The sequence below is a fragment of the Lissotriton helveticus genome, chromosome 6 (genome assembly GCF_964261635.1).
Source record: "Lissotriton helveticus chromosome 6, aLisHel1.1, whole genome shotgun sequence".
Lineage (NCBI taxonomy): Eukaryota > Metazoa > Chordata > Amphibia > Caudata > Salamandridae > Lissotriton > Lissotriton helveticus.
Genome location: NC_136067.1, coordinates 784,318,642 through 784,341,316, shown reverse-complemented (window position 1 = coordinate 784,341,316; position 22,675 = coordinate 784,318,642).

Sequence of the window (22,675 nt, the reverse complement as noted above, 5' to 3'; positions counted from 1 at the left end):
ATATTGTAGGGAATGCTTGTATTTTTAACCTTGGGTCATAGGTGTATTCTACTTCATTTGCAGTGAGAGAATTAACCCATTGTATCCACCATGGATGTAAGGCCTTAGCATTAGTACTGATTGCCTTTGTGGCAGCCTCCAAGGCTGGTACTTGAGCTACGACAATTATTTGTTTCCCCTGAGCTAGTGCTCTTTTTCTTACAACAGCGGTCTGTACTGCTGTCAGGATTTTGTCTGTAGAAGCTAAGCGCATTCAGCATTTGTATACAAATGTGATTTGTATGCAAAGGGGACTGTTTCTCCTTCATGGAAGGTTAGGTAAGTGTACCCAGATTCACCCACTATAACATGGATCGCCAGGTTGCATACGTTTACGGGTGTCTGCAAGGGTTTTGAAGCCATCATGTCAGCTTGTAGGGAACAACGGATATCCTGTGTCCAATGCCTAACTGAAGAAATCAGGTCTGATTAAGTTGTAGAAAGGTTTTACTTTTTCTGGGTAATACAAAATGTATGTTCTGCTAAAGTTTAAAAATCCCAATATGGATTCTAAATTCTTTAGGTGGTTGGAGCAGCACACACTTTTTTTAAAATTTAGCTGCAGGCTTTTTCCTTCACTTGATAAATCGTACCCTAAAAATAGGACATAGAGGTAGGTTATTTTTTATTTTTTAAAGTTGAATTTGTAGCATTCTGAGGCAAATCCCAAATGATGTTGCTCACCCTGGTCAAGTGATTCTTTAAATCATCATCTGTCAGATAAATATCACCTACATAGGACAATGCCTCTTCATCCAAATTCCCAAGTAATTCTGTTACCCTAGCGGAAAACAACCCAGGACTATTCTTACACACTTAGAGTAATCAACAAAGTTGACGTTGGGAACCTAGCACTGAGAATGCTGTTCAATACCTGCTTTGAGGCACTATATTTTGGCAGAAGAATCCATTTGAGATATCTAGTGTTGTTTTGTATTTTTTCTGCACAATATTATTCATCAATGCGGCACTGTGTGAATTTGTACTGCAAATGTTTTAGTGCATGTGTTCAGATATCTGTGGTCTAAAACTAGACAGTATGAATTATCGGGTTTCTTTACCGAAAACAAAGGATTATTCATTGGAGAGGTGCAAGTTTCTATTACATTCTGGTATTCAAGTTGATCTAAGATCTCCCTGACCTGTTTTTTCGCTTCTTCTTTTATTGAGTACTCTCTCTGTGGAGTTGGAGTAGTTGTTACTTGGATTGTATGGTGAGGTGACTCAGCATTCCACTCAACATGGTTGGGATAAAGTGCTGGAGCAGGGGCTACAGCACACTCCTGCGTGTATGTGTGTTTTAAGTATATTGGAACGAGGTCGAAAAAAGCTGGTAAGATTACCGTTTCTCCCTTTGGGCAATCTGTAACAATTTCTGGTGGCCAATCTTTTTCAGCTAAAAGGATGTCATAGCCAAAAGTCATGTCATTCCAAAAGAGACCTTTTATTTTTCTGGGTTTGTCCCCCTCCATTTGGAGTGTTATCTTATGTAACTTATACGGGACACTTACCCTCATATGAGGTGTTTTCACAGTGATGTGCTCATTCAAATCCACTGTCACCAGAAATTCCATTAGGTTCTGGCGAGCTATTGTTAATTCTGCTGCACTGTCTAGCATCGTCAGAGCCCATTCCCTGTTCAGAAGTTGATTCCTTAGAATTCTGGGCATGTCTAACTTTGAGACCTGCTATTTTCTTCTTTTCAAATTGAGGTTTAGATTTTGGCTTGTCTTCTTCTTCTTCAGAAGTGTAGCTTGAAGCGCATTACATATCTCTGGACTTTGTACGCTTTTCTTGTCTGTTTTAACTGTCCTTCTCTCTTGGAGTTTCTTGGTGAACCCTGAAAGGAACGAGAGGAATGTGTATCAGTATCCTGATACCTGTCATGTTTTGACCCCATCAGATAGGTCTCTCCCCCTCTGCATAGCACCGCCTGTGCCTCCCTGCCCCAGCTGCTGAGGAAGTTCGAGGTCCTCCACCACCGCAAGCTATCACCTGCGCCTCATCCCTGGTGGCCAGCGGTAGGCCATAGGTAGGTTTGTTCATCCTCCGCTTTTTTGCTTTTATTCTATTGTCTGTATTTTCATTGTTGTGTCTGCTGTTGTCTGTCTTCCCCCGCTGTCTGTACGTGGTCCGTGCCCCTTTTTCTTCCCTCTGTACCCCTCGCTGCCCCCGTGTCTCTGCCTGGTTTTTCCTTCTGTTCCCCTTGCTGCCTCTGTGCCTCTCTGCCCATTCTGCCTTCTGTTCTTAGCTGCCCCTGTATTTCTGTATTCTGTATTTCCGGTATTTCTGTGCCCTTTTTGCCTTCTGTGCCACTTGTTGTTCCCTCATTTTTGTGTCCCTTTTGCCTTCTGTTCCATTTGTTTTTGTGCCCGTCTGCCTTCTATGCCACTTGTTTTTCCCTCATTTTTGTGCCCCTTTTGCCTTCTGTTCCACTCATTTTTTGCGCCCTTCTGCCCTCTGTTCCACTAGTTTTTTTGTTGCTTCCTGCCCTCTGTGCCACTCGTTTTTCCCTCATTTTTGTGCCCCTTTTGCCTTCTGTTCCACTTGTTTTTTGTGCCCTTCTGTCTTCTGTGCTACGTATCTTTAAATGCAGCTTGTGCTTTGTTCTCGTAAAGTTTAGCCCCCATATCTAAATGCAGCCTGCGCTTTTGCACCCAAAATTTAGCCCCCTTGTCGATCTGGAACCTAACATCAATTAGCGCTCAACTACCGCTTATTACTACTTCATTGTTCTTTAAATGTTACGTGCAAAGATGTACCGGGACATTTAAAGAACAATGAAGGAGTAATAAGCGGTACTTGAGCGCTTTAGAGCATTAAGTCACGGTAAGCACACAGTGAATTACCGGGTGAAGTGATAATTGATGTTAGGTTCCAGATCGACAAGGGGTCTAAATTTTGGGTGCAAAAGCGCAGGCTGCATTTAGAAATGGGGGCTAAACTTTACGAGAACAAAGCGCAAGCTGCATTTAAAGATACGTGTTGCCTTCCACAAAGCGGGGTGGTTAGATTGTAATTCAGGTTCTACTGATGATTTAATTAACATAGTATCATGGGAGTTCATATAGACATCTTGCTGTTCAGTAGGTAGTGTTTCTGACAGAAAGGTTAATTTTAAACAGTGAATAATGTGTTTTTGTAGCGTAATTAGTCATATAACATCTAGGCTGACGGTATGTGTATGAATTATTTTATAGATACCCGTGACGAAGGGAAATATCCCGAAATGCATTTGGTGAGATTTTAAAATAAAGTTGTGACATGCAGAAACATCTCCTGTTTATGAACATCGTTAGTTAGAATATGGGAATGAGTACAATAAATTGATGAGAAATGGCCAAGGTGAAAACACGAAAAATGAAGGTTAAACAAAGTGGATGAAATTGAAGAATAGAAATATAAAACTGGTTTATTTGATTCATTAGCAACGGATATGGCTGTGCGACTGGAGTGGGATCACGAAATGGTCCCCCGTGTGTCTGTTTTTTATTGCTAGCGCAACAGGACGGAGTGCGGGTCCAGCATGCACGCCAACATGTGTCTGAAGCAATTAATTCATGGTTAAACAATGGAGTACAAAAAGCATAAAACGAGGTGTGCATCCCACCACAGCTTCTGTCTTCTGTGCCACTCGTTTTTCCCTCGTTTTTGTGTCCCTTTTGCCTTCTGTTCCACTCGTTTTTTGTGACCTTCTGCCCTCTGTTCCACTCATTATTTTGTGCCCTCCTGTCCTCTGTGCCACTTATTTTTACCTCTTTTTTGCGCCCCTTTTGCCTTCTGTTTCACTCGTTTTTTGTGCCCTTCTGTCCTCAGTTCCACTTGTTTTTTTGTGCCCTTCTGCCCTCTGTGCCACTCGTTTTTCCCTCGTTTCTGTGCCCCTTTTGCCTTCTGTTCCACTCATTTTTTGTGCCCTTTTGCCTTCTGTGCCACTCGATTTTCTCTCGATTTTGTGCCCCTTTCTCCTTCTGTTACCTTCGTTGTCCCTCACCGCCCTCGCTGCTGCATCCCCTGTGGCCCACCCACCCTGGCTGCCCACTGCCCATTCGCTGCCCCCGCCTCCCAGCTGCTCCTCCCTCCTACCTACCCATATATGCAGGCTGCAGACGCACGCAGCGGGTGCACTGCTGACATGCCGAAGGTGCTCCTAAGGTGCTCCTAAGCCAAGCCTGTCTGCGCCTGTCCCTGCCTGGACCGTGCCCAGCGCCAGAACCCCTGGCCCCCGCACCCACCATGACGACTGCCGCCACTACAACGCCAGCACTCTGCATGCTCTCAACTCCGGGTGGAGCCACACCTGATTCAAGGCCGCCACGAAACGCACACATGGCCCCTTCACCTGCCGGAACTGCAGTTACACCAGCCTCAGAGCCAATGAACCACCCGCCAAGAAAGACCCCAACCACCTCCGATTCATACTACTGAACACCCGCTCCGCACGCAAGCGTGCCGTCGAGCTCTGGGATCTGCTCGACACAACATCCCCGGACATCGCCTTCCTGACTGAGACCCGGTTTAACGACTCCTCTGCACCTGACATTGCCATAACCATCCCAGACGGCTACAAGATCACCCACAGAGACCGCACCAATGGAGTCAGAGGAGGAATCGCCATCGTCCACAAGAACAGCATCAGGGTCTCGACTAGTACCGACGACGCGCTCAGCACCACCGAACAAATGCATTTCCAGATCCACACAGACCTTAACTCCACCCTCAGAGGCACCTTCGTCTACCCACAAGTTCAGTGACTCCATCCCCCACTTGATCAGTAGGCACGCCTTGACCTCCACCGACTACATTCTCCTCGGAGACCTAAACTTTCACCTTGAGAACAACAACGACAACAACTCCACAACCCTGATCGATAACCTCGCCAACCTTGGACTGAAGCAACTCGTCACAACGCCCACCCACTCCGCTGGCCACACGCTCGACCCCGTCTTCTCCTCAAGCCTGCACATCTCTGTCAGCCACACCACCAAACTCCTCTGGACCGACCACCGCTGTATCCACTTTGCCTTTCAGAAACCCACCACACACCACCGCACCGAACAGATCCCCCGCCGCTACTGGAGCAAAATCACCGAAGACCAACTACACGCAAACCTTGCTCTCAGCCCAACCACCGAACCCTCCAGCACTGACGACGCTGCCCGCAGCCTCAGACGCTGGATGGAGAACTGCGCCAACACCCTCGCCCACTGAAGAAACCCCCCCACAGAGAAACCAGCAAGAGGGCCAGCTGGTTCACCCCAGAACTCCTAGCCTCCAAGCAAGCCTGCCGGAAACTAGAGAAGAAATGGCACAGTGACCAAACTCCGGACAGCCACGCAGCACACAAGGACGCCATCCGCAACCACCATCACCTCATCAGGGCAGCCAAGAGGACCTCCTTCAAAGACTGCCTTGACAACAACTCATACAATAGCAAGGACCTCTTCAACATCGTGAAGGAACTCTCCAACCCCAGCTCCAACACCAACGACATCCCGCCGTCACAAGCCCTGTGTTACTCCCTCACATATAAAAAGACACTTGGTTGAAAGAAGACTCCAGCCAAAATGCTTTGATTTGAAAAAATATATTTTTGTACAAGGAGTAAAAGATAGAATATAGGTAAAAAAAAAAGAGACCTGTTACACTTCTTGACTTAGGTCTGGATGATCTTACTTGACAGGAATGCTGTGTTTGTATATATAGCAAGCATCCTTGTGAAAGAAATTGGGCTATAATATTTGACAAAGAAATAAGAATGGATTAATGTTTGTGTAGATGTTTCTGTATAGTTTTCTGTATATATATATATATATATATGTAAAAAGTGATATATATATATGGTTGTTTTGTCTTAAGTCTGATATGGGCTCACCAACTAAATGAGCCATTATCTAATCTTTTTTCAATTAAATTGAAGAACAAACAAATAAGGAGAGCGATATAGTGTGTTCTCTGTGTGGAGGTGGGAAGCTTCATAATTACAAATAGTGTAATCAACATTTTTGCTCTAGATAATATACTTATCGTAGGAGGAGATAATTAAGCTATCTCACCTATTATTAGAAGTGTGTTACTTATGTCCTAGGCATCGTTTGTTTTATATGTGACGTTATTTACCCAGATGCCATTGGCTTACCGGGTTCCCCCTATTTTTTGAAGAAAAAACTGTGTTACTCCCTCGCCACCTTTTTCCACCGCAAGATGGCAGATATCCACGACAGGTTCAACACCCAGACATCCCCAACAGACAGCAACACAACAGACTCTTCGTACACCATCGACCACGACCTCCTGCTAGCCCAGGCCATAGTGAGCATCGATGACACCATCAAGACCATGCGCACAATCCAGTCTGGCTTTCCGTCAGACCCATTCCAGCACCACGTCTTCAACAGAGCAAACAGCTCCATCGCACCCCACCTGCGCAACATCATCAATCTCTCCCTTGAGACTGCGACCTTCTCAGAGATCTGGAAACACGCAGAGATCAACACCCTACCCAAAAAACCTAAGGCAGACCCAAGAGACCTCAAGAACTTCAGGTCCATCTCTCTACTCCCTTTCCCGGCCAAGGTCATAGAGAAAACCGTCAACAGACAGCTAACCCAATACCTCAAAGAAAACAGAATGCTAGACCCTTCCCAGTCAGGGTTTCGCAGCAACCACAGCACCGAGACTGCCCTTATTACCGCCACCAACGACATCAGGACCCTGCTGGACAACGGCAAGACCGCAGCAGTCATCCTCCTAGACCTCTCTGCCGCCTTTAAAACCGTCAGCCACCGCACACTACGTGCACGCCTCCATGCCGCAAGGATCCGAGATGAGGCTCTGGATTGGACCACCTCCTTCCTCTCCGGCAGAACCCAGAGCATCCGCCTACCACCATTCCGAGATCATCTGCGGCGTACCCCAGGGATCCTCCCTCAGCCTGACGCTGTTCAACATTTACATGGCCCCGCTGGCACACATAGCCCAACAGCACGTCCTCAACATAATCTCCTATGCTGACGACACTCAGCTGATCCTCTCCCTCACCAAGGACCCCATCACCGCCAAAGCCAACCTCCATGAAGGAATGAAGGCCATTGCCGACTGGATGAAGACCAGCCGTCTGAAGCTGTACTCGGACAAGACGGAGGTCCTCATCCTTCGTTCCAACCCTTCAGCCTGGGCCAACTCCTGGTGGCCGACGGCACCAGGGGCATCCCTGACACCCACCGACCACGCACGCAACCTGGGAATCATCCTCAACTCAACGCTCTCAATGACCAAGCAGGTCAATGCCGTCTCCTCCTCCTGCTTCAACACCCTCTGCAAGATCTACAGATGGATCCCGACAGATACAAGAAAGACAGTCACCCAGGCCCTCGTCAGCAGCAGACTCAACTAAGGAAACGCCCTTTTCGAGGGAGCCCCGACCAAGCTCATCAAACGACTACAACGCATCCAAAACGCCTCAGCATGACTGATCCTCGACATAACATGCTACCCCACATCACCCCCCCCACCCGAGAAACCTGCACTGGCTTTCCCGTCAAAAAGAGGATATCCTTTAAGCTCCTCACCCATGCACCCAAGGCACTCCACAAGACCGGCCCAGCCTACCTCAACAGACGGCTCTCCTTCTACATCCCCAACCGCCAGCTACGCTCCGCCAACCTCTCACTCATCACCGTCCCGTGCCTCGGAGGAACAACCACCGGTGGGAGATCCTTCTCCCACCTCGCCGCCAAGACATGGAACACCCTCCCACTGAGCCTAGAACAGACCCAAGACCGGCTGACCTTCAGGAGGATACTCAAGACCTGGCCCACCCCCCCAGTTCCTTGAGACCCTCGCGGGTATGTAGTGCGCTTTACTGATGATTGATTCATTGATTGATTTATGTTATCCCTATTCCTAAGGTTATATTTCCTTTCGAGGGCTCCTGTTTAGGAGACCCACTCCTGGACTGAGATCTATTCTTTAGTTCTTTCTTGTTATTATCCCATTTCTTCTTTGAAGAATCAGGTGCTTACTTGGTGTTATCCTTTTCAGGACCACAAATGATTTGAAGGTTTGTTGCTCTAGCCCCCAAACTATCTCTGCCTAATTCAGCATAGGTGTCTGTGATAATTTTAGGTATTTCACGTTCCTGTTGTAAAAGTGAAATCCCTAAGGCATTGGCGTATTGCCACTGCAGCTGCCTCCCATTTTATATTTGCTTATATAATAGTTGATCCCTGGGCAACATTACCTAATAATTTCATCCCTAAGTTCATAACAGGTTCTGCTCCATTCTCAGTCTGTATTTGACTTAAAACGTCTGATATTACTGCTAATGACGAGATACCAGGAGTTCTGGTATATATGGCCGCGAAAACTGTACCCCAAGTGGTATAATCCTCTATCTGAGGAGCTATTCCCATTGGTAAGCAAATTGTTAACATTCTGTATTTTTCTTGAGGGCTTGTGTGTGGAAATACTTTCTCTAGCAGTGTTATTTTCTGAGCTTTCCGGGATGGCATCTGCTCACGTTTAGTGGGCATTTTACCCATAACTGCATATAGCGTTTGTGGTGTAATTTTAGTTGTAGAACCCTGAATCTGTCCAGTTTGTGTATCCCTGATTGGCTGTAGTGTGAGTTTTCTTATCACAAACTCTGTCAGGTTTCTGTAAATTTTATAATTTCTTTATAAAGTGGACGTAGGTCTGCTACTGGCATTGTGTCAATGTCTGGATGCGGTGTGTAAGCCGCAAGGACTGGCCAAGTGGCACCATCTCTGCCGAGTGGATCTAGTCTTACTTTGTTTCTTGTGTGGGGGAGGGCATCTTTAAACCAGTTTATGTGCTCTTGGTAGGTGTGTGAAACTTCAGTGTCCTCATATGGACAGTATTCATTTGGTGGTTCATCCTCAGTGTAAGAATGAAATGTATTTGATATTGCATCTGCTGGTGGTAATTTAACCCATGAATAGAATATCTCTGTTCTGTATGACTCGTAAGCCTCAATCACAAAAGTTACTGTCAAACCCCTAGAAGTGACTCCATTGTCTGCTCGTCTTAAGGTAAGGGCAGTTCTAACATTTTCTGAAATGTTCATTCCCCCCACAGTGAGCTCACACAGCGGCGTCTTCAGTCATTGTTGAAAAAATGTAAACTTTCTTAAGGAAACTGAGATAAGGTTTTATGCACAAATAGGAACTGTTTGTCTTTCAAGCTTGACAAACCTACAGCCAATAAATAGGAATTTTGCCTTCCCAGCTGTGGCATATAGTTCCCTTCCCACTCCAGATGTCTCTGGGAAAATTTGAGTAGGGGTCTCTGAGAATAGCATGACTGAACTACTCAGATTTGACTGTTAAATAAGGATCAAACCAACATTGGCGGCACCATGTTGTGTAGTTCCTATAACCCTATATAGGATCTGCGTATTTAGACAACATATACTGTAGGATTGGTGTCAGGACTGATTTTAGACACCCCCACTAAGTATGTTAGCCTGTATACCAGCTAGTTCACAGTGCCACTTGAAACCCCTCTTACCAAGGAGAGAATAGTTCTTGGCAACTATTGAACATGACAACCCTGTCCCATCAAGGATCGTGGAAACAGTGCTACTTGTCACTCAGTCACTCATGTTCACTTTGTCTCAGAGAGATACACGGAATAGACGGTGGGGAAGTTTTTCAATAAGCATTTATTGAACCAGCGTCATCCTAGCGTAAAATAGGTGTGCTGAAACAACCACTAGACAGTAACAGATATAAATGATTATAAGCACTAACAGAGTAAAAGGATGGTAGATTTCTAACATTGTGTTAAAACAATGAGTACAGGCAAATGTATAAAATACATCACAGTAAAATGCATACTCCTATGAAGCGACCCTAACTAGATGTACCTAAGTGTACATAGCAGGTATGTGGGTGTAAAGCCAAGAATCCCTCTAGTATAAAGTTAACCCCATTACCTGAAGTGAGAGACTGTGGGACCCCATCTTGGTCTCGAGATGGACACCCTGCAACGGATGTCAGACCACTGCGAGCTGGAGTGTGTGCATACAGAAGCATCAGCATTTCACGTTAGTGTGTCAGCATGAAAGTCCTTTTCTCCTCTGACTATCTCAGCAAGAGATGATGTATATATACCCAAAGTGGTACCCCCTGGGGATATACCTTACAAGGATGACGGAAGGAATGAGCCTTGTACATAGTTATTATGCAGTAGATGGTAGGTCTGCTGTCCTGCTATGATTCCAAGAATCCCCATGCATAATGAATGAGGATTACGCTTTTAGGAGAAAACTTTAGTCATCTTTGTATTACCCAAAGTAGGTGAAAGGTCAATACTAAGAACTGTTATGCAGTGTAAAGGTAGGGGAAAATATAGGTGAAAGTTTAGGTGACTACCTGAGCCTATATATGGAACATAACACAGCAATGGCAGTTAAATACATTTCAGGTACTTAAAAATGTGGCGGCCGGCATTCTTATGAAGATTCCAAAATATACATCAGTTTCTCAACTAACTAAGGTGCTACACTGGCTACCAGCCAGAAAAAGAATAGCCTTTAAGGCACTCTGCTTGGCAGGTTAAGCACTTCACAATACCAGTCCAAATTAACTGAGAAAAAAATTCTCTTGGTAGACTCCCAGAAGAACTCTTCACTCTTCTTCCACCAAATCAATGATACTGCCCAAAACCAGGAAAGCTATCTGGGGTGGAAGAAGTCTTATCATTGCCACTTCTACACTTTGGAATAAGCTGCCTTTGTATCTCAAAGCCCAACTCACTCTACAGCCATTAAGAAAACAGCTTAAACATTGGCTTTTTTTAGGTTTCGTAACCTGGCGAGGGGCGAAGCCCCTCCCAGATCGAAATCTGTTGTTTTTAATAGTGAGGTTAGGACAGCCTCTGTTTCCAATTGGCTAGCTCCATAAATGGAGGCTAGCCATTGGGAGGCAGAGGCTGTCAATCGCGTTTTCTCTCGAAAACGCGATTCGGGGGCGTTTCTGGTGCTTTTTTTAAGCCCCGCCCCTTTGTCCCGGGCCGCGCTGCCATTGGCTGCCGGCCCGGGACACCCCGTGACGTCATTCCAGGGCCGCGCTGTGATTGGCTGCCGGCCCGGGACACCCCCGTGACGTCAGCCAATCACAGCGCGGCCCGGAGCTTTAGTTATATCCACCTCTCAGTGTGCTCATTTTAGGGATTTATTTATTTATTTACCGTGGACGAGCCGAGCCGTTTATCTCCCGGTTCGATCTCGGGCCCGGGCCAGATCGCGGCAGCAGGTGTTTGACCTGCCGGCTCCCTTTCCGTAGGATTCACTCACCAGGGATCCCCGTCAGAGCTGCTCGCAGTGCCACAATATACAGTCCCCGCGCAGCCCGTGGCACACTGTTGACATAAACACTCTTTAATTACGCGGCGGCATATAGGCACCTCTATACTGCACCTCCTCATTAGTCCGACGCAGATCACGCTCAACTGTTTAACACCCACACCCCCCGCCTTCCACCCCACTGAGCTAAGCCCACGTCCTCATTGGCAGACGAGACAGTTGTTGCCCTAGTTTTAATTTCTTGAAACACAGAGTATAAGGCAGAGGGGGAAGCATCGCGCGGTTTACCAAGCTCGAGACAGCTGGAAGTGACAAGCGCCATTGATTTATTTCCCGCACACCCTTCGGTTCTGCAAGCAGCCTTAAACGCTGCGGCTTCCTGGCTCTCTCCCACTCACAGGGCTATTTTTAAATCCAAACCAGTGCTCTGGGCTGGCTGGGTTTTGTTTCAGATGGTTTTGATTCCTTGCGAGGCAGAGGGCGCTGCGTGGAGTCGAGGCGCCCGCTTGCTGATGGTCCCTGGTCGTGGGTGCAGTGTGTATTTTTTGCTGCAGGATGGCACCGCGCTGGTGCCCCACCCTGCCTCCCGAGCATGTGCTTCCTTTCCCTCAGACCTGCCACGCATGGCAGCTGCGGAGGCCGGTTGCTAGGCAACAGGCCCGGGCTCACAAAGAGCACTCAGCTGGAGGAGCCGGGCCTGGCAGCTTCAAACAGCTGGGCCAATCGATGCTGCCTGTGTGTGTCTTAGAAGGCGCAAGTGGGCAGGGGTTCGGTGCGCGTGCCAATGGCCACCAAAATATGCAACCGCGCTAATGACCAATAATTCGAGACAGCTGTATGTATGTAACCTTTGGAGGGAAATATCCGCACCGTATGAAAAGGTAATATATATTAAAAGGCTTGAGTGGCATCTGAATGGCACAAGGCGCTGTACAAATGGCGATGTATAACAATTTACTTAGAACCCAGCACATTTATCACAGCTATTATTAATTTTAGGAACTGTGGATGGACAAAAGACCACGTTAGCAGATCCATGATATGCAGTGGTTAAATTGTGAAAAAAGTGCCTGGTCCCTCGTCCATTGTTCCTATGCGCGCCACTTATAACAGAACTACTACTAAACATGAAACCCTTCAAGCGGTGCGAGGATGTGGCATAACGGCCGGAGCTGCTGCCTTTGGAGCTGGGGAACCAGGTTCGAGTCCCGGCGAAGGCTCAACATCCTGTATTTCTGGGCAAATCCCTTAATCTTCCCATGCCTACAAAAAATGAATGTGTGCCAATGAAAAGCGCTCCAATCCCTTTGGTTCGAGTTTGTGCTATAAGCACCAGTGTTGACGATTAAGTGAAGAAGCTCAATATTTATCACAAACGTCTCCTGATCATGGGGCATCTTGTCTCTGCCATAAGCAGCTCTTCAAGTGCTAAAAAATTAGAGTTCTGTAAGTCTTAAATCAACTGGCCCCTTGAAATGTATTGTGAAGTTATGGAACACCATGCTCCCCCTTCTTTGGGGCCACTACTGCTATGCATGTTTGCTTACATAAACCCAGTTAAAAAATAATAGTAATCAACTGGCCCCCAGAAAAAAAACACAAGAACCAAAATAAAAAGAAACATAAAACAACAAGCATTTACAATGCAACGGTTTCGCCTTTGGAAAAGTTTGAGTTATTGGCATTGTAAATGACAACATTTGTATTTATGTGTTGGTTTTGAAAACAGATAAATAATTGGCATTGTCATTTACATTGCAAATAGCTTTAACATTTCCAAAGGCGAAACCGTTGCATTGTAAATGCTTGTTTATTATTCTCTGCCCCAATTCATCAAATTCTCTGGCCTTTTTTTCTTATTGGTATGAACAAGCAGACACTAGCAGCAAGATGCCTTTGGGCAATTGAGTGATCTATAAGATCATATCAATATCATAGGTTGATATTTGGGACATGCCATACCTGCTCTTTGTTGCAGTACTTAGGACCACTACCATTTTATCTCTGTTTTCCTTGGGTTTTGACATATTTGCGCCTGGGTGGATTCGATATATGCCCACTACAAAGCTGTCCTGGGTTATTATTGATGTGCACAATCACCTCTTCTAGGTATACGATTGGACTCACTATTTTGGCCAAATTGTCGACACCAGAAGAGAACTAAAGAAGAGCTGCCAAGATATTTGGGGTGTAACAAACAGATTTTGCCTGAATCTCTACTATTTTAGAGCTCTACTAATTTATGCTCATTAGCCAAACACATTCCTTTATGTTTGAACTTCTTGTTTAGTTATACCATTTATTTTAAACTTCTTAGCTTTGTTTTATCTAACCATTGTTTTGTGTGAAAAGGAAAAATAGTGCAATATTTACATAAACTGAAAAAACACTTTTAACAAATCTATTTACATTCAACTACATTAAAAAGACTATACATTTTTATATCACAAAAGATAGACTGTACATTTTACATCACAATACACACACAATTATATACAAAACACATGGCATAATCTGTTTGTTACATTTATAGGGGCCTCCCTGTTTCTCGTCCCTTTGGGCCACACTCCTTTTTGTATAAAGATATTTGGGGTAGCAGTGGATATAGGCTTCACCTTGTGCACTAGGATTAGAGTAAATAGTAAGGTTAAGCTACCCTTTGGTTTACCTGGACCTACCCTTATCACAAGTTTCCCTGGGGCTACATAACGATAAAAAAACTTGAGGTATTCCATGTATCTTGCAGAGCAATGATTTCATGACTTTGCAACATTTGTAGATAACAGGACTCTATTTTTGTTGTCCCAGCTATATTCCAGCTTACTATCTTAATCACGTCATTGCTGAGTGATCAATTGAGAATTTGACACTTGTTCCCTGCAAAATGATCTACAGGTAACAACCCATTTGAGGGGTGGGATAAAGCTCAATAATTGACCTGCAAGTCTCTTCGCTATTCGAATTGGTTAGCCAAAGAAGTGGTAATCTGTTGATTAACAGATGGGCATTCAGTAAACTCTTTGGACACTACAGATGTTGGGGAAGGCCTCAGCTGCCTATAAAAAGATCCCAATGATAACAGTCAGATTCCAGACATTGGTGGATGATAACAGGAGAATGCAGAGAGAAATCTGTCTGCAATCCTCTGATGACTCAAATGAACTACCACATGGTCACCATCAGAAATGTGGGGATATGGCTCAACTCTGTTCCCTCATCTGACCATATTAATGGAGCCACACAAGAGTATCATTTGTCTTCAATGGAAGCACATACAATGTGTGACTTTGTTCCTTATCTGAGAATAGTTTTCACCTGCTCCCGTCCTAGACTTGGGGATGTTACTCAAAACAATTACTACGAAGGCTGCTTCCAGGGGTATATTTTAAACAGAGCCTTCATCCACAGAAAGCTATACATTTCTGAATAGTAGACAAACATCTGAAATCAGTAAGGGGTCATTTGTGTTAGATCATAATAGTTTTGTTATAGAAACTTAACAGTTATAAATAAGAACAATTGTAAATGAGTTGAAAAAAGCAGCCATTTTTGCCAACATTTTCACCTGGAACTTCTAAGTATGACAGATTTTTTAAAGCAATGTACTGTTACATCTGCTGGACCCTTCTGGTTGTGGGGATATAAAGGACTTGCAGGTTCATCAAGTTTCCAAGGAACACAGAGCGAATAGAGCTGCATCTTGCAATGGTTTTTCATATAGCAATTCATTTAATAAAATTTTAAGAGTGAAAAATAGGTATCAAGGACACCTATATATTGCCAAAATGGGAACAAAGCAGTAGCTATTTGCACATCTCCGAAATTGTAGGTACCCATACTAGCATGGGAATTTTAGGACATTTTACAAAGCGACTTGTTTTTTACACATTGTCTTACATTTGGAAGGCAGATATGCATAGAAAGTTAATAGGTAACAGAAGTTGCTCTACAATTCTGTGTTCCCCTAAGTCTCCCAACAAAAATTGTGCCTCACTTGTGTGGGTAGGCATAGTGCCCGCATTAAGAAATGGCCCAAAACGCAACATGGACACTCCACATTTTTACAGTAAAAACAGGCTCTTTTTTTCTAAAGTGCCTAGCTGTAGATTTTGAACCCAAGCTCAGCCGGCACCTAGGGAAACATGGAAAACCTATACATTTCTTAACACTATACACTAAGGGAAATCCAGGAGGGGGTGACTCCTATGGCTCTCGCCAGGTTCTGTTACCCAGAATCCTTTGCAAACCTCAAACTTTGTCAAAATGAACACATTTTCCTCACATTTCTGTGATGGAAAGATCTGGAATCTGTGTGGAACAACAGAATCCCACCCACCCCAAACTCTTCCAATAAATATGGTACCTCCCTTGTGTCGGTAGACCTAGTGCCTGCAACAGGAAACGGGCCAAAACGCAATGCAGAAACCACATTTTTACAGTGAAAACTGACCCTCTTTTTTAAAAGTACCCAGCTATGGATTCTGAACTCTAGCTCTGCCAGCACCTCAGGAAACCTAACAAGACTATACATTTTTGAAAACTAGACACCCAGGGGAATCCAGGAGGGGCTGCCTTGTGTGACTCTCACTAGGTTATATTACCCATAATCCCTTGCAAACCTCAATCTTCGTCACAAAAAACAAATTTTCCTCACATTTCTGTGATGGAAAGTTCCGGTATCCTCGTGAATCCATAAAATTCCACACATGTTGCACCCCCCAAAGTATCCAGATAAAATTGTACCTCACTTGTGTTGGTAGGTAGAGTTCTCGCGACAGGAAAAAGGCCGAAACACGAACGTGGACACACCACATTTTTACTTTGAAAACTGACCCTTGTTTTACAAAATGTCTAGTGACTTGTGTGGCTCCCACCAGGTTCTGTTTCCCAAAATCTCTTGAACACCTCAAACTTAATCATATATAACTGATAATAGATACTAAATTCATTTCAAACCTTGATGGGAGAGAAAAGGATAAAACAATAAACAACAATCCACTACAATTATATTAAGTTGTACCCTGTTCCCACCCTTCAAAATAATAAGAGTAGCATATATATTGCAACAGTTAAAAATGGCTACTAGTCTCAAGACCGATGATTATAACTAGGGTCCTTCCAATCTGATTTTTCAATCTGTTACAGGAGCCCAGAACCGTTTCCCTAACTGTCTTGCTTTCCAACCTTTTTTTTCATATAGCCCTTTTTCCAAGCTGTATATGGGTAGAAGCCGTGACACCCAATATTGAAACGTGCGGGGGTTAGGATCTTTCCATGCAGATGCCACACAGATCCTAACAATAGCCGTTGCAAGAAATACAAATTCATGATGAGCTACTTGGGCACCGTCCCTGGTGACCCCCAAAACCACTAGTTCGCTAGTTAACTTTATCTGGATGCCCAAAGTCTGCCCCATAAAAAGCTCTATCACAGTTTTCAGGGGGGCCAACAGAGGACATGAGGCGAACATATGGATCGTGTCAGCTTCTATACTATGACAGCGCGGGCAACAAATACCACTAGTCCCAACCCATTGAGCTATTCTTGCTGGAGTGAAATATAGTTCAAAAATAGTTTTCAAATGTTAGGCTTGAAGGTTGGCCACCTTTAGAACCATACACCCCAGCTTAAGCGAAGCTTTAAACTTGTTCCTTTCAATGTTCAACTTCCCCCGCCATTTTTCTGAAGTTTTTTCCAGATCATCATTTTGTGATTGATTAAGTTCGCCATAGATCTGCATGATTGAGCACCCCTTCGGATCTTGCAATCGTTCCATAACAGTATCCCTACCGAATGCTCCATTCCTCCCTTGCTTCCTTACCAAGACCGACCTGAACTGCAAGAATTTCAAAAGTAACTATGCCATCAGGATCCATAATATCCCCAATTGTTTTTACTCCCAACTCGCTCCATCGTCTCAATACACCATCATGGAAAACCTCCGGTACAGATGGATTCCTAAATAAAGGGGTATCGTAATTCATTCTACCCAATCCTAGTTTCTTCCGGATAGAAGTCCAGACTGTAATTGCAGCTCCCAGAGTCTTGAATTTGACTTTTTTATAGTAACTTGCCTCTCTAAACCTTAGAAGCCAATTATGGGCCTCGCCGTTTAACAATAACTCATATACATCTGGTATACCATCATCCCCCCTCCACCAGTCCGTGATCGTGCCACCCAAAAGTCCACAAATATATTGCAGAACCGAGGCCCAATAATATACCCTTAAATCCAGTACTGCCCAACCCCCTCTGTCCTTTGGGAGGGACATAAATTTAAGTGCCCTTCTCGTCTTGCCATGAGCCTAGATGAATCGGTTAACAACACTCTCCATTTCCCTAAACCAATTATTACCAAACTTCACAGGGATCGTCCTAAATAAATATAAAACTTTTGGGAGGAATAACATTTTGATAATGTTACAGCACCCAACAATTGTCAAATGTAGGTTATTCATCCTGTCAAGATCTCTCTTTGACTTTTGAATTACAGGAGCTAAGTTCTTTTCAACTATTTTAGTAAGGTCTGACGTGATGGTAACCCCTAAATACAAAGCCGATTCTGTCACTCTTGGGTCTGCCAGACCAATATTACCATTAACCACAATTTGTGTCTTCCTGCGATTCAACCTATAGCCAGACACTGCCCTGAAACATTCTGCCTCACGTTCTATTTCATCTAAGGCTATAGAAGGATTTGCGGACGTGATTGCCAGATCGTCTGCATATCCTAATATCTTTGTCTCGAAGCCATTCAATTGTATTGGTAGGATACCTCTATTCAATTCCCCTAATAAAAGGGTCAATGTAAAATGCAAAAAGAAGCGGAGAACAGGGGCACCCCTGCCTAGTTCCACGCCTGATATCAATTGGATCACTTTGTTCTCCCATTGCTCGAAGTCGGATCTTCAGGTTCCTATACAGCACCTGTATTTTCTTCATGCAGCCTTTGCCTATATTTAAATTCTCCAACACAGACCAAAGAAGGCCCCACGAGACACTATCAAACGCTTTCTCCGCGTCAAACAGTATAAGCGCCATAGGGTCCCGTGTGACTGGGGTGCCATCAAACAAGGTACAGACTCTCCTAATTTGTTCCGCCGTACACCTCCTTGGGATGAACCCATGTTGTCTGGGCGAGATCACCTTCCCTATAATGGAGCTAAGGCCGTTAGCTAGGATCTTGGAATAAATCTTCGTGTCACTGTTCGTAAGGCTAATTGGCCTATACGAGCCTGGGTCTTTAGGTGGTTTCCCTTTCTTTAAAAAAATGACCATAGTGGCTTCTCCCCAAGACTGTGGGGGAATTTGTCCGCTCTGAAATTGGCGCATTACATAGCACATATGTTCTCTCAAGAGTGGGAAAAATTTCTTATCAAATTCTAAGGGAATTAGGTCTGACCCGACTGCATTACCGGTAGGCAGATCATTAATTGCCCCCTAGATCTCATCATCCAAGAAGCTACACTCCATGGCTGTGGAATCATCTAAAGAGAATCTCTCAACTAGATCCAGCTCTAAATAGTCCTCTATCTCTTTGCTGTTCACCACAATATCCTTGCTGTACAAGTTTTGATAAAAATCTTGAAAAATCTTGCAGATATCTTTTGGAGTGGTAGCAACTACCCCAGCTTCTGATACAACCTCAGAGATATCCCCCTAGTTGCTGTCTGTCTGGTCCTTACAGCTAGAATATGTCCCACCTGTTCACTGAACTCATGATGAATTTGTTTCCAGGCCAAGAACTTACCCGCTGCTTTGGCGGCCATGATATCCCCGGCCCCAGCTTCAGCTAATGTAAGTCTCTGGGCAATCTCATCTATAATAAGTTTGGAGCCAACTGCTCTAACCAGTTTTTCCTCCATATCCATAATGAATCTTTGTCTTATCTCCATCTCAATTTTTTCCTGCTTGTTCCGTCTCATGGAATAGCTCATGGTTTCTCCCCTAATACTAGCCTTCAGGGCATCCCATACTATTCCAAACTGAGCGCTCCCCCAGTTAATCTTGAGAAGATCTTTGAGCCATTTCTCCATGTGTGCAACATAATTTACATCCTGCATCCGTTCAAATGACCAACTCATTGCCTGTAATTTCCCAACTGGGTTTAGAACCTCTAGCACCAGGGGGTTATGACCAGAGAGCACGCGTGGGAGCTTTCTAATTTTACAAATAGAGAGAAGAGATGGAGAAATAAAAAAATAATCTAACCATGCTATGGCCCTATGCGGCACGGAATAATATGTGCTTCCAACCCCTGGGGGATTTTGTTGCTCACAGACATCAATAACCCCATTATCGTCCATCATTTGAACTAAAGCCTTATGGCTTTTCTTTTTCCGGCCTACAAATTTGGTTCAATCCCCTCTCCATAACCCATTTACCCATTGATATTAAAATCCCCACACATAATGAAAGGAAGAGGCCAATTAGCTAATTGCATATTTACATGGTTAAACATTTCTGGGTCATCTGTTGTTGGGCCATATATTGTACAAAGCGTGAAATTAAACCCTTGTGCTTGACACTCCTCTATAGCCCATCGGCCATAAGTGTCTGAAAGACATTTTTTTGCTAATATCACATTTCTTTGAGCGAGTATCACCCTTCCCTGGGTCCCAGTCCCTTGTGAGGTACATGCTATTAATTGAAACCCCAGCTGATCCAGGAGAAACTTAGGTGGCCCCTCGATGTGCGTCTCCTGTAAGCAAACGATATCCACCCGCAGGGACTTAAGATATTCTTTAACCGTCCTTTGCTTTGCAGCAGCATTTAACCCACATACATTAATAGTTGCTATCCGCATCCTATGGTTCCAGCTTCCATTATTTCCAATGTGTGTGTTCCAATGCTATTTTCCTTACTCAATGGTGATTTTTTTTTTGTCCCATTTTCCCCAACCCCCCTCTTAACCCACTTCTGCCCTCCCTGTCCACAACCCCCCCACACTCCTCCCCCACCAATAATTTCTCTGTGATGAAGCCTGAGAGTCGACCCCCTTTGCTGTCTCCCCATTTATATTTCCACTGGATGCACATTAATCGTCACTGTCCCCCCCATACCCACACCAAACCCCCCTTATTTTATCCCAACAAAGAATCAGTGACTAACAAAAAAAATCAAATTACCTTTGCCCATCCCTGTGCCCACCCCCTGTACCTCATATAAAACATCACATTAAACCTTTCGTTAAGACTTTAGGGAGTCCATATACTCCTTAGCTTGAATTTCAGAGGTAAAGACTCTTGGGGTGTTTGTATAAATGATCTTTAGCCTCGCTGAATTCATCAAATAAGCGTGTAGGCCCAATAGCTTGGCAAGCTCAATCAGTTCTCTCAAGACCAGCGTCTTTCCACAGTGATGTGGCAATAATCTGGCTTCATAAATAAAGATTGATTCTGAAAGGTCCGTTTAGCATTCGGGCGAGCTTTAGAGAAGACCTCTTCGCGAAGCAGAAAGTTCCCAAAATAAACTAAAAGTGCTCTTGGCATAGGTGACCCATCTCTGCCCTGTGGATTTTTTTTTCTCATCATTGGAAAGTGGTGGACCTGTTGTATCTCTACCTCCCAGTTCCAATGAAGGAGCTCTGGCAAGGCTCCCTTCATCAGCCTCAGGACATAGGCCCTCACACCCTCCCCTTCTACGCCTTCTTCAATTCCAAGAATCCGGAGGTTGTTCCGCCTTTGTCGATTTTAAAAAATCCTCCATTTTCCATTGTAGATCTGTAATTTGTTTTTCATATGTCTCCGTCTGTACTTAGAACATTAGTGGTGGTGAGATGCACTCCGTATACTCCTTATTTAACCGTCCTTTATTGTTTTTAACCATATGTAGGCGTGCAAACAGGATCCGCGCTCCGCCCAATTGCGCGTTGCAATATAAACAAACACACGGGGGACCTTGGTAGATCCCACTCCAGATGCACAGCCTTATCCATTAACAATGAATCAAATAAATCAATTTCATGCTTCTAATCTTAAGTTTCATCCATTTCTTTAACCACTCTTCACTTTTCTCCTGTTTTCTCCATTTGTCATCGATTTACAAACAGGAGCTGTTTCCTCATGTCACGACTTCATTCACCCAATGCATTTCGGGACATTTCCCTTTGGGTGAATGACTAATAAAGTAGTGACATGAGGAAACAGCTCCTGTTTGTGGACATTTTTGAAATATGCAATGGAAATGAGTATAATAAATCGATGTTCATAGCATGAAATTTCCGTCCTAAAATTGATGAGATGCACCCAAGGACGAACGAGGAGTAATTAATGCTAGCAAAAAAAGCATCGGTAATATTTGAACAGCACCATTATATGAACAATGATTATTACCACAGGAGTATGGCTTCCGGGCATGAGCGACCATCACGAGCATACAAAGACTAAACTGATTGCTACGTTGAGATGTTTAATGTGACACGAGTTGTTCCAAAAGGAAATGTGGACAGTATTGATTAGCATGCTGAAATGTTTTTTAGTGAAACGGCAATGTCGAAGTAGTTAAACAATGATAAACCTTTATGTAAAAGGTGTATTGTTGCGTAATATGAAGTTGTAAGTAGGACCCATTTAAACGGGATTATGGGAAATGTAGTATCTATCACATAGCACAAACCCAAGGGCTGGTGTAAAACTGTTTTTAATCCGGTGCTGAGTTTTTGCTTTCTAATTTGCACGTGACTGTTCACCTGAAAAGAGAGGGAGGGGTAGGAAATGAGGAATCAGATTTGAACATTGGGCGTGAAAGTAACTATGCGCGAAGATGCGCCAGAGTATTAGAAGAAATATGAGTATGTAGAAGCATAGGAATTGAGAGAAATTATGTCACGGTAAGCACGTTTAACATTTGTGAGCAAGAGAAGTTTAAGAACGGTTTTATAGTGACAGAGGGGTAGAGTGAATCATAAAAAGTGAAGGTTTTACTTCAGAAACACGTGATGCTTTTCAGAATAACGGGTGGTTAGACAAAAAACAATGGGTAAACAACATGCCTTTAGGTGACTATTGAAAGTTATGAAATTGTGTCATTTAACATGCAGTTTTTGCAAATAAGGTTTGATTTTTGTATTATGAAATGAATAAGAGGAAGCATGTGTTTTACATTGCGATCAATTGTATAATATTCAGGTTGATGGTTTGTTTATGGATTTTTTATAGATACCCCTGACGAAGGGAAAAGTTCCGAAATGCATTGGGTGAATGACTAATAAAGTCGTGACATGAGGAAACAGCTCCTGTTTGTGGACATTTTTGAAACATGCAATGGAAATGAGTATAATAAATCGATGAAAAATGGAGAAAACAGGAG